This window comes from Aquarana catesbeiana, linkage group LG01 (assembly GCF_042186555.1).
Source record: "Aquarana catesbeiana isolate 2022-GZ linkage group LG01, ASM4218655v1, whole genome shotgun sequence".
NCBI lineage: Eukaryota > Metazoa > Chordata > Amphibia > Anura > Ranidae > Aquarana > Aquarana catesbeiana.
The window spans coordinates 771,620,948-771,637,992 of NC_133324.1; positions in this window are offsets into that span (position 1 = coordinate 771,620,948).

Below are 17,045 nucleotides of genomic sequence, written 5' to 3' on the forward strand. Positions count from 1 at the left end.
GGAAAGTTTATATGGTGTAATGTTCCATCTGTTTAATATCTTTTGGGCATTATACCAATGTTCAACGCAGGATGATGCCTTAGTGCTCAGAATTATGGCCTTATTCCATTGTTGCCAAGAAATAGTTAGGGAAAGATCATTTTCCCATTTCAGCATATTATTGGTTTTAACAGGTTTAGGGAATTCTGAGAAAAGTTTGTAAAATAAGGATATTCCTTTCTTATCACAAGCATATTTGTTCAGTAGGAACCTCCAGATTATTGATGGGATATTCATGCTCAATTCCCGGTCAAATTTCTTTAATCTTTCAAAATGTCTAAGTTTTTGTAGCACCAACTCTTTATAGGCTAGGGATAGGTTGACACAGTAATTAAACCCCTATGAAATCCAATTTTTTACTGAGATACGGGCTCTACGGTGGTCCAGCACTCTTAAGGGCACAGGGATTTTAATGAGTTCACCTAGTTCTTTTGATTTAGATAATATGCGTTTCCAAGCTATCAACGTGGATTTAATAGTGATGAGTTTTGGTATTACGACTTTAGGAAGCAAAGCATATGCTATAGCTAATGCACACATGTCATTGCCCTTAGTGACTTCTTTTTCAATATTTAGCCAAAGTTTCTTGTCTGAATTAGAAAACCAAAATTTCATTTGATCAAGGAGTGATGCATAGTAATAGTGTCGAATATCTGGGAGACCCATTCCACCTTTATTCTTAGTAGTGGTAAGAATTGAGAAGGCTACTCTAGGTTTTTTATCATTCCAAATCCACATTTTAAGCTTTAGATTCACCTGGTTGAAAAATGTATTGTTCACCTGGATGGGGAGAGAGCAGAAATAATAAAGAATTTTAGGAAGGGTCTGCATTTTAAAAGCCGCTATTTTCCCTTCCCAGGAGAGTTGTGTTTTATGGAAAGATTGGAGATCCTTATTTATATTTTCTAGTAGTTTAGGGAAATTTACTTCATATAATTTAGCTGTTGGATAGGTAAGTTGGATCCCCAAATAAGGAATGGAGGGCTCGTCCCAATTGTAAGTCGTTTTATTTTTATTTTTTTTAACCATAGATTTTTATTGTAAAATTGCAAATTATACATAAAATACGAAGCTTTGTTTACAACAATTAACATAAACAGAGTGATTGTTGAATACCAGACATATTTCTACAAAGAGATATTTCTACCTGAGCTACCCATATCCACGTAACTTATGACCTCAACAGGAGGTAGGACCTGTCACCCCGACTGGGTACAAACTGTGAGCAGGATCCTCTGATGTTTTTGAGCAAGGCAGCCCTCTAGTGACCTTATTGAGGGTCACTGGAGATGACATTCAGTATATGCTTAATTCTTACTTTGTAGATAGCTATCCTATGAACTTCGAACCTTGATATTGTCTTATCACAGTAAAAACAGAAAACACATACTTTTTGGTGTAGTCACAAATTAATAAAATCTGTAGTGGTTCTTCTGGTGCAACTACTTCTGGTATTGTTAATTGTTTATCGATTTACTTATTAATTTATCTAATTATTTAGATACTTTTACCACTATATGCCTGGTTGCGTAACTTAAATATCATGAATTAAATTCACAATTCACAAGTGAGAGGGAGCTTACTGAGAAGATTTCCAGACATCCCAGTTTTTATGGAAGGCCGGGGCTCTTCTTTCCTTATACACTAACATTTTTTCCATTGCGTAGTGGGCATTCACTCTGGAAATTACTTCTTCAATTTTTGGGAGTGATTGAGAGCGCCATTCTCTTGCTAATACTATGCGTGCTGCAAATAATATATTGATAACAACCTTTCTCGTCAGGTGAGGAAAGTTTTCTATGCCCAGGCTGAGGAGGGCAAGTTCAGGGTTTATTGTGAGTTTGGTATTTGTGATTGTATAAATGATGGAAGTTACTTCATGCCAGAAGGGTTTTATTACCTTACAGCTCCACAAAATGTGTAGAAGATTACCAGTGTTGTTACAGTTCCGCCAGCAGATTGGAGGAATGTTCGGGTTCATTTTATGGATACGTAGGGGTGTAAGGTACCACCTATGCAGTATCTTCTGTGCGTTTTCCCAGTGGTCTATGCATGCTGAAGATTTACCATTGCTTTTTACAGCCAGATGCCATTGATGCAATGGAAATTCTTTGTTTAGTTCCTGTTCCCACTTTCTCATGTTGGGCAATTTAGTCTGCATGTATAGGGGGGTAGCGAATTTGTAGAATAAAGATATTCCCTTGTGCTTCTCTAGGTTTTTGCTTAATAGATAGTTCCAAAGTATTTGGGGAATTTTTAGTGGTCTAGGGGTGTTGGTTTTGATGTAATGCCTAATTTGAAACAATTGGTATCTTTCCAGTGCCTTCAGTCCCTGTAGTTCAGGTGTAAAGAAATGTTCCCCTTTCCTTTTAAAGGTTTGGGTCGAGATGTTTGGTATCAAGTATTCATACATTGCTAATGGGATATGTATTTCTTGCACTGTAGTATCTGTGAAGGGCTGTAGTAACATGGAGGACCATGCTGTTAAGGAGGCTTGTATAGTAGGGTACAGTGGTATGGTTGGTCTATGATGTATACCGGCAGCTAACACCAGTGCTGGAAGATTTTGACCGGGGGTAATTTCTTGTTCTATTTCAGACCATCTATTGTCGGTTTGACATGAGAACCAATGTCGTGTTTGTTCTAAAATAGCTGCTTGGTAATAAATATGAGCGTTGGGGAGTCCAACCCCTCCTAAGTGTTTGGGTTTGTACAGATGTTTCAGTGCAATTCTGGGTCTTTTACCTGCCCAAATAAACTTATTTAGAATTTTCGCTAATTGTGAGAAGAATGATTGGGGGATAGGTATGGGTAGTGTTCTAAAATGGTATAGGAGTTTAGGTAATATTTGCATTTGATATGCAGCTATTCTCCCCATCCATGATAAGTGCAGTTTGCCAATTTGGACCATCTCTTCTTCAATATTTGCAAGTAGAGGAGGGTAGTTGCTAGAATATAGTTTAGCAGAAGGGGAGGTGAGCTGCACACCAAGATACGTAATTGATGGGGGGTCCCAATTACAGGGAAATATATGTTTGACAGTGCTGTGATCTTCTGTGGATATATTGAGTGATAGAGAGAAGCATTTGTTTGTGTTGATTCTGTAAAAGGAGACTTGACTAAATTTGTGTAATAGTTTTTTAAGTTCTAGTATAGAGGCTGCTGGATTGGATAAGGTTAATATTATATCGTCGGCAAAGAGTCCAATCTTATGATTTTCATTACCTATTCTAATGCCTTTGATAGCTGCATTGGACCTGATACATTGTGCCAGAGGTTCTATAATAAGTGAGAAAATTATTGGGGAGAGGGGGCATCCTTGTCGCGTACTGTTTGATAATAGGAAAGGATCAGATAGGAGACTAGAGGTATATACTTGGGCTGTGGGGTTAGAGTATAGGGACATAATTGCTGAATGGATCAATCCCGATATACCAAATTTGTGTACGGTTTTTAATAGGTAACCCCAGTGCAGCCTATCAAATTCCTTTTCGGCATCTAAGGCTAGAAAAATACTCGGTACTTGATTAATTTCTGCGAAACGCAGGAGATCTAGCATCCTCCTAGTTCCATCTGGTGCTTGCCTGCCCTTCACGAATCCCACCTGATCCAGTCCTATAAGATAAGGGGTAATTTCCAGTAATCTGTTGGCTAGAACTTTTGCATATATCTTTAGGTCAGAGTTAAGTAATGATATCGGCCTATAGTTTTGGTGGTGGGAGTCGTCTTTGCCGGGTTTGGGTAAGGTAACTATTATTGCTTGGAGCATTTCCTTTGGGAAGGTTCCCATTGTAGCTGCTATATTGAAGACATCTACTAGATTTGGCGCTAGGAGGGAGCTAAAAGCTTTATAGTACTCAGCGGAGAGAGCCTGGGGAGAGATTTGATAACTGTCTCAATTTCTGCACTAGTGATTGGGGAGTTAAGGGCTTGTAGTGTTGTTGTGTCTACTGAAGGCAGTTGGATTCCTTGACGGAATTCATCTATTTCTCTATCCATAGGTTGATGGGTGGATGGGTCTTTATTGAGTTTGTAAAGGGATTTGAAATAGTCTCCAAAGGCATTAGCTATGTCCTTAGGATTGTGGAGTAAGGTATTGGAACTATGATGTTGAATGAGAGTGATGTTAGATTTAGCATGTCTTTTTTTGATTTGTGAAGCCAGATGTTTGCTTGTCCTGTTATTTTGAGAATAAAAGGATAGTTTCAGCCTTTTGAAATATAGGTCGTAGTCTGCCCTATGTTCATGTCGCAATTCTTCACGACAGGAATTAAGGCGTTTCAAGATGTTGGGGGATGTGGTGCCGGGGTCCTTATGTTGGGCCTCTAGTTCTGCGATGGACTTGTGAAGCTGTGCTAAATCTTGTGCTTTCTTTTTCCTTTCCCTAGAGGCAATTTGAATGAGACTACCCCTAGCATAAGCTTTTTGTGCACCCCTGATCGTTGTTGGCGAGCATTCCCCATTGTTATTGAGACTAAAGTATTCTTTAAGTTTCTCCTCTATCTCATCTTTAATGTGGGGGCATGACAGAAGATAGGTATTGTTGTGCCATAGTGGTTTATGGGATGTTTTGTTGTCAACCTCAACCTCAATGGTTACTGGCACATGATCAGACCAAGTAATGTTGAGTATATCAGCCTTTTTCAGCAGGGTGTATATATCTGTTAGAAAGAAATCAATTCTAGAGTAGCTATTGTGCACTGTAGAGTAATATGAGTAGTCCCTCTCGGTGGATCTAAGGCAGCGCCATGGATCAAAGAGTCTTTCTTCATGACTCCAGGATCCTAAAGAGGGCCTCTTCCTTAGAGCCACCGAGGAAGAGTCAAGTTCATCATTCATGACCATATTGAAATCCCCACATGTTACGAGATTGCCCTTTTGTAAGGATTTAGCAAGTGTAACAACTTTACGTATAAATTTCATCGGCTTAACATTTGGGGCATATAGGTTTACCAGTGTGTAGAGAACCCGGTCTATTTCTGCAACCAAAATAATAAAGTGTCCATGGGGGTCAGTATGAATCTGCAATAAAGAAAAAGTTAGAGTGTCCTTAATAGTGATCAATACCCCATTTTTTTTCGAAATGTCATTGGCGGTGAACACTTTGGGGAATTTCTTGTGCGTGCACTTTGGAGATTTGCTGGCAAAGTGTGTTTCGTGAGTACACAGAATGTCACATTTCAGGTCCAGAACTGACTTCCACATGGCCCTGCGCTTATAAGGGCTGTTTAAACCTCTCACGTTGTGTGATACTATTTTAAAGTTCATTCCATTCAATGAGTGGAAGCTGATGCCATCTAGTGGTAGGAACCAATAAACAATATGCTTTTGAGCTTTTGTTGGGTATGTGTAGCATTTGAGGTAAAGTTTCTGAAGTGGGATTCAGAAAAGCCAAAAGAAAAGAAAAAACAAGAACAAAAAACCAAGCTGAGTTATGCAGCAATATGGAACAGTCAAACAGAAAAGTTTGTATAGAACAGTTCACAGGAGTCATCCTGTAAGTGAAGAAGGGGGATAACTAGAATTCAAATAAGCCGAACAACGGTTGCTTCTTGAACCTACATTTGGGTTCATGAGAGGTTGAGAAGGTATCAGGGATTATTGATCCTGAGAGAGTTACCTCAAGCGTGTAAGAGCCATCAGCAGAGGCAAACATGAATCAGAGTGTTACCTACTTGCCCCTTCTGGTTTGACGGTGATTGTTTCGTTTGTCATGTAGTGGATCAGGGTCTGCAGTTTCTCCATCCGGAGGTAGAAGACGCCATCTTTTGAGAAGCTCCATACCTTTTTCAAGCGAAGTGATTGCGTGCGATTCATTATTCATTTCTAGCAGCAGTTAGGCAGGGAATCTCCATTTGTAGATAATCTTATGGTTGCGTAAGATTTTTGTAATAGGGACTAAATTGTGCCTTGCCGTTAACGTCGCATGCGATAAGTCTGCAAACAATGCAATTCCGGTGAATGGATCAGGGAGTGTGGGGTGCTGCCTGGCAAATCGCATTCGTTGATCCTTTATGTGGTAAAAGTGGATCCTAGCGATGACATCCCTGGGGTCTTGGTCAAGCAGGAATGATGGCTTAGGCAGTCTGTGGGCCCTGTCAATGATTATGTCGCTAGGTCCTAAAGATGGTATGACCGTTGTCATGAGCTTTTGGAGGTACGCAGTGAGTTCTGCTGGTTTGATCGATTCGGAGATCCCTCTGAATTTAATATTGTTCCTGCGTGCCCTGTCTTCAATGTCCGCCATTTTTAGACGCATGGATTTGATCTCATCTTCTACATCAAAGTAAGCATCCACCAGCTCATTATGTGCTAGTGTGAATTCCTCCATTTTTTTTCCACATAAGTGACTCTACTGCTGAACACTGACAGTTCAGTTTTGGTGGTGTGCATAAATGCAGACATGTCCTGTTTGAGGGCCCCCCTGAGAGTCATTAACATTTCTTTCATTGTGGTATCCAGGATGGGCTGCCCGGATGTGGGGAAGGCATCTAATTGCTGGCCACAGGAGGAGGATTCCTCCGTTATGTCTCTCTCCATCCCTTCCTCATCCTGATTCTCCTCCTCCACCCCAATCCTCCTTTTCTGCTTCACAGGGCTGTCAGAGGGTGAGGATGGTAGTGGATAGTGTATGGGATCAGACTCACCCGAGGATGGTGACGGATGGCTGCAGGAGTGTGCAGGGGATGCTGAGTTTCTATTATCTGAGCGGGCGCCATCTTGGAAATCTCGGCCGGCCGTGAGGGGGATGAAATCGGTTAGTTTTTTCGGTCCCTCTTTCGTTTTTCTCTTGTTCATCGTGACCGCTGTAATCCCCTTGTTCTCCTCTCACTGTGGATGTAGTTTGGGTTCGTGTAGGTTAACTGTGAGCCGCGATAGAGAGGCCGTTGTGGCAGAGCACTCTCCTCACACTACCATCCGCTCTGGCTGCCGGCTCTGCCCCCTAAGTCGTTTTATTTTTAAGGGTCATGTAGCTTTTTTGGGATATATTCATAGGCAGGAAATGACATTTGTTGCTATTAATTTTGTAGTATGAGATTTTCCCAAAGGATTCTAATATATTTTGCACATTGGTGAGAGAGGTTTCAGGATTGGATAAGGAAAGTATTATATCAACGGCAAATAATCCTAACTTGTGTTCAATATTGCCCACTTTAATTTTATTTCTGCCAAAGGTTCTATTGCCAATGAAAATATTATAGGCGAAAGAGGGCAGCCCTGTCTTGTGCCATTAGAAAGGTCAAAGCTTTTGGACAAATTTCCTGAAGTGATTAACAGAGGGCTTCGTATAGAGGGACATCATGGCTGAATGAATGAAACCTGCAAATCCAAATTTCAGAAGTGTTGCCAATAGATAGCCCCAATGAACTCTATCGAATGCCTTCTCTGCATCTCCACTTGTTGAATCAAATTAATCATACGCATTGTTCCATCAGGGGCCTGCCGACCTTTAACAAAGCCCACTTGATCCAATCCGATAAGATAGGGAGTAATTTCCAACAGTCTACTAGTTAATAGCTTAGCATACATTTTAATGTCAGAGTTTAACAATGATATTGGCTAATAATTGGCAGGTGAAGTAGTATCTTTCCCAGGTTTCGGTATTGTTATTATAATAGCTTCCAACATTTCCTTTGGGAAATTATTACTACTGGAGGCTGTAAAATTGTACAATTTAGTCAGGGGGGGTACTAAAGTAGTGGCAAATGCAAGGCGCATGCATGGGAGCTCGCAAGATGGCCGCTGCCTTCTAGAGCTCCGCTCAACCACAGCCCGCTGATAGCCGTCGGAGCCCGCAGAACGAGCCTGTGAGACTGCCACCGGGTGGATCGGGTGGGGGAGACGCTGGGGAATCACCCGATGTCCACTACACAAGTGAGGAGGAACCTGAGCGACCGGATGGTGGCTCCCCTCAGCTATGCCAAGATGGCGGCGCGCTGCCTAAACAGCACGGAGGATCCTGAGGTATCCATCGCGGACCAGGACTCACAACCGCCTCAATCCCCAGGTACCTCATCTCCTCCCCGGGAATGGGCGGCTTCCCCTGCCTCAACAGAGTCCCTATTGCACAGAATGAATGACGGCCTCCCCTCCACACCCATGCTTGATCCACACACAGGCATGCTTCTGTCAGTGAGTGAGGAAATGGCTGCCATCCCCTCTCCAAATGATTTCCCCTCCATGATGACAGCTTTCTCTCTGCTGCTTTCCAAAAGCTTAGCAGCAAACGCAGCCCAAATTACTTCTTCCATCCATGCTGACCTGCAGCAAATAGGTCTGAGAATGGACACTATAGAAAGGAAAGCAGATCAATCAGTGGCGAGGATTAATCAGAACTCAGCAAGAATTCAGGATGTTCAAGACCAGCTAGAAGCGGCGTTTGCAAAGATCGATGACCTAGAGAAAAGGTCCAGGCATTATAACTTTAGACTCAGGGGGCTCCCTGAGTCTGAAAAAGATGTGCATGCTGCTGTAAAATCCCTGATTCAGGCTCTCATTGCAGGCATACCTGAACATCGTTTGGAATTGGATAGGGCACACAGAGCCCTACAACCCCCCCGCTCAGATGGTCTCCCTCGAGATATCATCGTAAAACCACATTTTTATTCGGTGAAGGAGGAGGTCATGAAGAAGTCCAGGCTCTCAGAAAATCTAATGCTAATGGGACACAAAATACAGGTGTTTGCTGATTTATCACCATACACGGTACAGAAGAGATGTGCACTTAAACCGCTCCTGCAGATCCTTACGGAAAAAGAAATCACATATAGGTGGTCCTTCCCGCTCCGTTTGAACTTTTCCTACAGAAATAAGAACTATGCATTCTCATCATTTGCAGAAGGGGAACGCTTGTTTCTGCACCTGGGCCTAATTGTGCAGGAACCCCCTAGCACCAAGTCAACCAAGGGATCCTCATCATCCTCCAAAAGGCCCTCACCAGCGAGCCCGCTGCAACCCACCTGGCTCCAATCAAGCCACAAACGATCCAAAGAAAATGCTCCGACATGACTGTCCAGTTATGATCAGGATTTTTGTCACTACCTGGAGACTTGCTGTTTTTCCCCCCTGTCCGGACACAGATCACTTTTAGGCCTTCCAAGTATTCCCCCTCACTAAATGGTCTACTGTGCACCTTTATCCCCATCAGATATGTTTGGGAGGGGGATTTGGTCCACGTTCGTAAAGGACTGGAAGTCACCTACACCCGATGGTGTCGGACTCAGATGTGGGGAAGGGAAGGGGGTAGTACTCCCCTACAGTCTCCTTTAATTTTTTCTTTATTTTTGATAATCTAGTATATACATGTGAGTTATTTTTCTCCTCCCCTAGACCCTTTAGGGTAGGACACGAAGACTCACGCATTTTGGGGCTCTTGAACAGGTTATGGGAGTTCTAGGTTGTTATATTTATATCTCCTTTTTTAATATCCTCGGATTTTCAGTATTTCTGTGGTTCCTGGCTGCCCCTGCGCACGGTTGGCGATGGGTTCATCGCGGGTGGCGTGAAGGGTGAGCTCCTTGGGATACAGTCTCCTTTCACTATTCATTCGGAGCCCAGGTTCTACGCCAGTTTGACACCTAGTGGCTTTCCTGGGTTCCCAGTCTCATTGACTGGGGAATGGGGCGCCAAACGGGCAAAGTTTTTCACATACAGTGATCCACTAGATTCTTAGTAGTAATTCCTTTTTGGTTGGCTCGTTCAGGGCATTACTCAGCATAGGCCTCAGATTGGCCTTTAGTTAGCCTTTTTCTTTTTTTTAGGCATCAGGGCTGTGGTGGACCCAGCACGCCTCCAGTGGAATCCAGGTACACAGCAGGTGCACTTGGTTACCTTTACCAGATCCCCATAGCTGGGGCATCTGGTCCTCTTAGGGTTAGGGAGTTGAGGTGACGAGCTCACTTCAACTCAGGGGTGAGAAGGGGGTCGAGGACCCCTCGGTTCACGGTTCTCAGGGATTATATTGGTTTGTAATGCATATACTTCAGACTAACGGTATGTTTTTGCCTCCCTCCCTCTCTTCTTTCCTTCTTTTCTCCTCTACTTTTCTCTTTGCTCATCTGAGCACATCAAGGTTCCGGGCGAGTTCGTGTCCTCCCACAGCAGGTTCGCATTATTTGGCCCAAGGATTCGTTGGGCTGCTTGTTTGGATACCTACGCTCAAAAGGGGTAAGCCAGAGTTTTTTTACATAGACGCACCTCCTCTGGTTCATTGCTGACACTCCCGTTTCTACACTCTCCCTTAACATAATTTCTCACAATACGCAGGGCCTCAATTCCCCCATAAAACGTAGGAAATTATTCCAACTATATCACTCCATGCATGCGGATGTCCTACTCATCCAAGAGACCCATTTTCCTTCTACATATAAGCCTTCCTTTCTCCACCAACGCTTCCCACAATTTTTCTTAGCTTCCGGAGATACTAAAACCAAAGGAGTAGCTATCTGCTTTGCCAAACACATCAATATTTCACAATCAGAGGTAATAATTGACCCTCAAGGCCAGTATATTCTGGTGTCTGGCCATATTGACGGGGATCTTTACTCTTTTGTCTCCTACTACTCTCCTAATAGGGGACAAAAAACCTTTTTTGAATCACTTCTACATAAACTTAAACCCCATCTGCGAGGCACGATCATTGTGGGTGGAGATTCCAACACGGCATTTGACTTTTCCATTGATAAGTCTTCTGGAGATAAACAGAAATCGAGATGCCCCTCCAGACAGAGCGTCAAAATTGCGAGGTTGCTTCATGAGGCGGGTATGGTTGATATCTGGAGAGAGACTAACCCACGTACGAAAGATTACACCCACTTTTCGGCACCGCATAATTCCTATGCCAGGATAGACCACATTTTCACGCGCTCAGCAACAATCCCACTGGTCAGGAGATCTAGGATAGTAGATACTTCCCTATCCGACCATTCGATGGTGACACTCATCCTGAAAAGGTCCGGGGGCGCTGGGAGCTCACCTCACTGGCGTCTGCAGGAATCCCTACTGAGTGACCCGGTCCAATGTTCCTTAGTTGAAGAAGCCATTAATGAGTATTTTCAAATTAACGTGACCTGTGAGGTTTCCCTGGTAACGGTCTGGGCGGCCCACAAGTCAGTAATTAGAGGGAAACTGATACAAATGTCATCCAAACTTAAAGCAGAACACAGAGTAGACACATTCAGACTAACTGAGGATTTTTATAAAGCTACGAAGGCACATAAGCAGAACCCCTCGCCTAAATCCTTAGAAAATCTGGAGAAGGCCAGAACCCTCCTAAACCTACAGCTGACTACAGCAGCTGAAAAACACCTTAGATGGTCAGGGGCTAAGCTTTATTCCCAAAAGGACAAAATAGGATCAAAACTGGCAGTCAAACTAAGCCCCAAACCCCGCTCTTTGGCATTCCCGAAAATTAGGCTACCCTCAGGCGACTTGACCCAGAATCCCGAAAAGATTATGGCAGCTTTCCATAAATTCTACTCAGATCTTTACAATCCGAAATTCTCCTCCCCCTGAAGTTCGCAGAGTTCGTTCCTGGACTCCCTTACACTACCTACTCTGTCACCGGAACACAGGGACCTCCTCAAGGCTCCCTTCTCAATCCAGGAAGTCCTGGACAACATTAAAACATTAAAGGTGGGCTCCTCACCAGGCCCTGATGGTTTTTCAAATGGTTACTATAAGAAATTTGGCATTTGTGTAGCCCCTTATCTGACGAAACTCTTCTCGATACTGACCTCAATTCAGCGTATATTTCAGTTATACCAAAACAGGGCAAAGACGCCAGTGAGGTGAGCAACTATCGACCCATTTCGCTGATAAATAATGACATCAAAATTATGACTAAGATACTGGCAAATAGAATAGGGAGCTCCATCCCATCATATATAAATGGGGACCAGGTGGGATTTATTCCTGGGAGACAAGGCCCGGACCAAATCCGCCGTTCCATAGATATAATTTCACTCCTGCAGTCTCAGTGGGATGGGGGACCACCGCAGAAAGGCTTTCTCCTCTCGACTGATTTAAACAAAGCCTTTGACTCAGTGGACTGGGCTTACCTGTCTGGTATCCTATGGAGATGGGGTTTTGGTAATCATTTTTTAAACTTAATCAATTCACTTTATTCTAACCCCTCTGCTCAAGTGCGACTGATGGGCAGATACTCATCATCTCTTAAGATCAGTAGGGGTACCAGGCAGGGATGCCCTCTCTCGCCCCTACTTTTCTCTATGGCCATCGAAACGCTGGCCATAGCGATTAGATCGAATCCTGACATTAAGGGGGTGATGTGTGGGGGACAGGAACACAAGTGTGCGCTATACGCTGATGACCTCCTACTTTATATTACTTCCCCTTTAATCTCTACGCCTATGATTTATAAGACGCTGAAGGAGTTCACGGCGATTTCCGGTTTAGAAGTAAATCTGTCTAAATCCATGGCTTTAAATATAACAGTACCTAGAGACTCTCTCGCTCTTCTTTCAAACAACTTTGACTTTTCATGGGCACCAGCTTACCTTGGGATTAAACTGACTTCGGACATAAATAATCTCTTTAATGCTAATTACCCACCGATGATTAATAAATGCAGAGCAGACCTGACTAAGTGGTCTAGAAGTGGTCTATCCTGGCTAGGTAGGGTGCATGCAGTCAAGATGACGCTCCTCCCACGCCTTTTATATCTTTTCCGTTCGCTCCCGATTCCCATCCGGAAATGCTTCCTCAGTAACTTTCAGTCTGACATAACCCGCTTTGTTTGGGGTAACAAGGGTTACAGATGCCCGTGCAGCATTTTAGTACGCCTAAAATCACAGGGGGGACTGGGTCTGCCAGATTTGTGGGGTTACTATCAGGCAGCTCAATTAGCACAATTATCAATAATTTACTCCAGGAACTACAAACCGGATTGGGTCTCAATGGAAAGGAAAGCGATCCCTCTTAACACTATCGATTACCTTTTATGGTCAGACACCAGAAGTAGGCCAGCTATTATGGCCCCCACCCTATCCCACTCGATAGCTCTATGCACCAAACTTTACATGAATCATTCCTTGATCTCCCAACTGAAACCACTGGCTCACCTCTTCCATAACCCGAAGTTCCCTCCGGGACTTAACATTCAGGCATTCCGCTGGTGGACAGACAAGGGCCTCTACCGTATAGGGCACTTCCTGTCCTCCAAGGGCCCTCTTACTCTGGCCCAATGTAAGAAAAATCTAGGTATGCCGGATTCGGAAAGGTTCAGATACACGCAAATTTCCCACTTTTTACACACTATCTGGTCCTCCAGGAAGGATCCTCCCTATATAACATCTTATGAGCAATGGTGCACTGACTCCATGGACCAGAGGGGGGGTATCTCCCTGATTTATGCAGCACTTCAATCGCACTCAGATAAACCATCCTACGCTCGGGCCTGGGAGGAGGACACGGGCTGCGTCTGGAATGCCTCTGATTGGTTCCGGGTTTCGTTGCGCTCATCGAAAGGTATGTGCAACGTTTCCTTAATAGAAGCTAGCTTAAAAGTTATGAATAGGTGGTATTATGTCCCTTCTAGATTGGCATTAATATACCCGGGAACTTCCCCACTTTGCTTTAGAGGATGTGAGCTAGAGGGCTCAATGATTCATGTATGGTGGACTTGCCCTCGCATCAGATCCTTTTGGAAGAAAATTTTTTGCACAATTAGTTCCCTAACAGGAGAAACGATCGTCCCTAATCCTATGATAGCACTACTAAATCAATACATACCTAATCTGACTAAACGGTTACAAGTACTTTCTTTCTTCATTCTGGTGGGAGCTAAAATTACCTTGGCAAAAGCCTGGAAGAAGCCCTCGGTCTCCTTTCAGGCTTGCAAACGAAAAATCTCATGGATTATGGCACAAGAGCTTATAGTGGCGAAGCTGACTGATAAAATTGAAAGATTTAATACTACTTGGGAACCATGGGCCACGCTCTGCGATATTCCAATCCTCCCTGGAATGGGAAAGACGTCCCGGAACCTTTCCCCTCCCCACTGATCTCTACTCCTCTAACTGCACCCTCCTTTTCACACGTTTTCTCTCCGCTTTTTCTGGGCCTTCTGCCCGTACCCCGACTGACAAATAGTCACTTTTGAAAAAGCACTACTGAAGTAATTTTGTTTGTTTTCTTTATTTATGAGGAGGGTGGACAATCGGGAAGGTGATCTCCCCTTCAGGGACACCCAACTCCTTCAGTTGAGGGTGCCGGTGCCTAGGTCTAGAGCCCCTGAGAACCCCCCAGACGTCTCCACAGTAAGAGCCCATTGGGGTGGGGCGTTTGGGTACCTAGGGGGGATAGAGAGGTTATAGCACCAGAAAGTAACAATTTTGCTCTCTCTGTGATTGCTTTCCTGGAGAGGCACCTCCCAACTGTCTCGACTCCCTACTTCACTGTTATTGCTGGATGACTTAAATTTCATTGTGCAAAGTATTTTTTGGCAAAACTTGTTTATCTACAATTTATAGGTTCTTTGCTATCTTCTTGGATATGGCAATAGCTGTGACAGGATACAATCTCTGTTAGTCTCCTATATGTTTTGGAATCTTTTTCTTAAATTGTATGTTGCTGATCTTCAATAAACTTTTTCTTAAATCTAAAAAAAAAAAAAAAAAAAGTAGTGGCAAATGTTTTATAATATTCACCAGAGAGGCTGTCGATACCTGGTGCCTTATTATTTGGGATGTCTTTAATGGCCTTTGATATTTCCTGTTCTGTAAACAACTTATTTAGATTATCAAGGGTAGCAGCATCAATCTTTGGAAGATTGATATTATCTAGAAATGTTGTTATGTCCTCGGGTGAAGGTTCGGGAGTATTCTTATCCTCCTATAGATTATAGAGGAGTCCATAATAATCTGAGAAGTTGTCTGCTATATCTTGGGGATTGTAAATGACCCTTCCATTTTTATGATGGACCATTTTGTGAATTCTACCTTTGATTTGTTGTTTTTGAATTTGGGAAGCTAACAATTTCCCTGCTCTGTTACCTTGTGAATAAAAGTTAAGTTTTAGTTTCTTAAAATATTTATCGTGGTTAGTTACTAGAGTAGCTCTTAATTAGTTTCTACAGTTATTAAGTTGGTGTAATAACTGTGGGTCATTAGGTAGCTTTTTATGATCTATTTCTAGGGTTTTAATATCCCTCATTAGTTTATCTATAGTGGTAGCTTTCCTCTTTTTCTCCCTAGAGGCTAGTTGAATTAGCAAACCTCTAATGTAGGCTTTGTGGGCACCCAGAATCATTATCATTTACTAGACATGTGCATTCGTTTTCGTACGAATGCATTTTCATCCGAATTTCAGGTATTTTCGTTATCGTTTTAACAAACGATAACGAAAGTGCAGAATCCGAAAAACGAAAGATCCGACATAAACAAATGCTTTATTTTCGTTGCTACAACAGTTCGATATAGATAGGAGATTCGACATGATGATAATAACAATCTGTGTCCATCAAACCTGTGGTCAAATGTGCCTAACCTTAACTCCATTAGTCCAAGATTATTCTACATAGAGAGAAAAGATTTGACATAGAGAGGAAAGATTCGACGTAGGGGAGAAAAGATTTGACGTAGGGGAGAAAAGATTCGACGTAGGGGAGAAAAGATAAATAAAAATAATGATGATGATGAATGTTATTGGCTGATTGTAACCAAAGAGGAGGAGCAGTAAAATAGCTAGCACTAAGTACACACATACTTTGGCTTATGGTGTCTGTTGAAAGTTCTAAGAAGATTCAACGGAGCAGGTAAACTATACGGCGTCGTACAGTCTAGCTGCTCCGTCGAATCTTCTTTGAAGATTCGACAGACACCATAAGCCTTCAATGACAGATTCGACCTTAATTTGGATTTTCGGACGAATGCAATTTTTAACGAAAAACAAAATAAATAAAAACGAATTTCGGGAGTAACTAAATAAATTTATTTTTCGGGCGAAAACGAAATTCCGAAACGAAATATTTCAGTGTGCACATGTCTATCATTTACCATAAAGAACTCCTGTAGCTTTTCTCTCATCACAGACATGTGCTTCTCTTGTGATAAAATAAAAGTATCATTTCTCTACAGAAATGTGTTGTTGCATTGCTGGTTCACCTGTATTTCTAATGTAATTGGTGCATGGTCTGACCAAGTAATGTTATGAATTTTGGCATCTATTGTTTTATGTAAGAGAGTTTTGTCTGTGATGAAAAAATCTATTCTTGAGTAGGTTTTATGTGCATTGGAAAATAATGTATAATCCCTTTCAGTGTAGTGAAGACACCTCCAGGGGTCATGCAGGTCTTCTTGAAAAAAAGATCACATAGTCCCAATCTGATGGTGTCGTTCTTCTTGGTCGTATCAATATTTGGTTCCATAGGGGCATTAAAGTCACCACAAATGATTACGTTACCTTTCTGAATTTTACGTTTTTTTTCTATATGTTCCGCAAGAATTAGTGAGGATGTGTGTTGGGTGCATAGACATTGGCAATTGTATATGTTATGTTGTGCATGGTAGCCACTAATATAATAAATCTTCCCTGGTCATCTGTTTGTAAATCCAGCATCTTAAATGTTATGGTGTCTCTTACTGCAATAATTACTCCTTGTTTCTTTTTGTGATTGTCTGAGTGGAAAATACAGTAGGTGGATATTTGTTGTGAGTGAACTTCCGTGAATCTAAACATCTAAAGTTGAAGGTTTCCGATTTAGAGGAATCCCTGAAAATATAAAAAATTCAGATTTGAAACAATTTTTATGCCGAATGTCTGATACCTACACTATCTCCTCAAGAGCTGGTAATAGATAGAGCAAACAGGCTGCCTAAGCCCTCTCACATACCGGAAAAGCTGCCCAGGGATGTAATTGCGAAAATACATTTTTACCATGTGAAAGATCATTTGATGCAACTTGCGAGACAATGTTCTCCACTACCAGATCCTTAAGCGGGCATTCAGCTATACTCGGATTTGTCACAGACAACCATTTTGGCCCG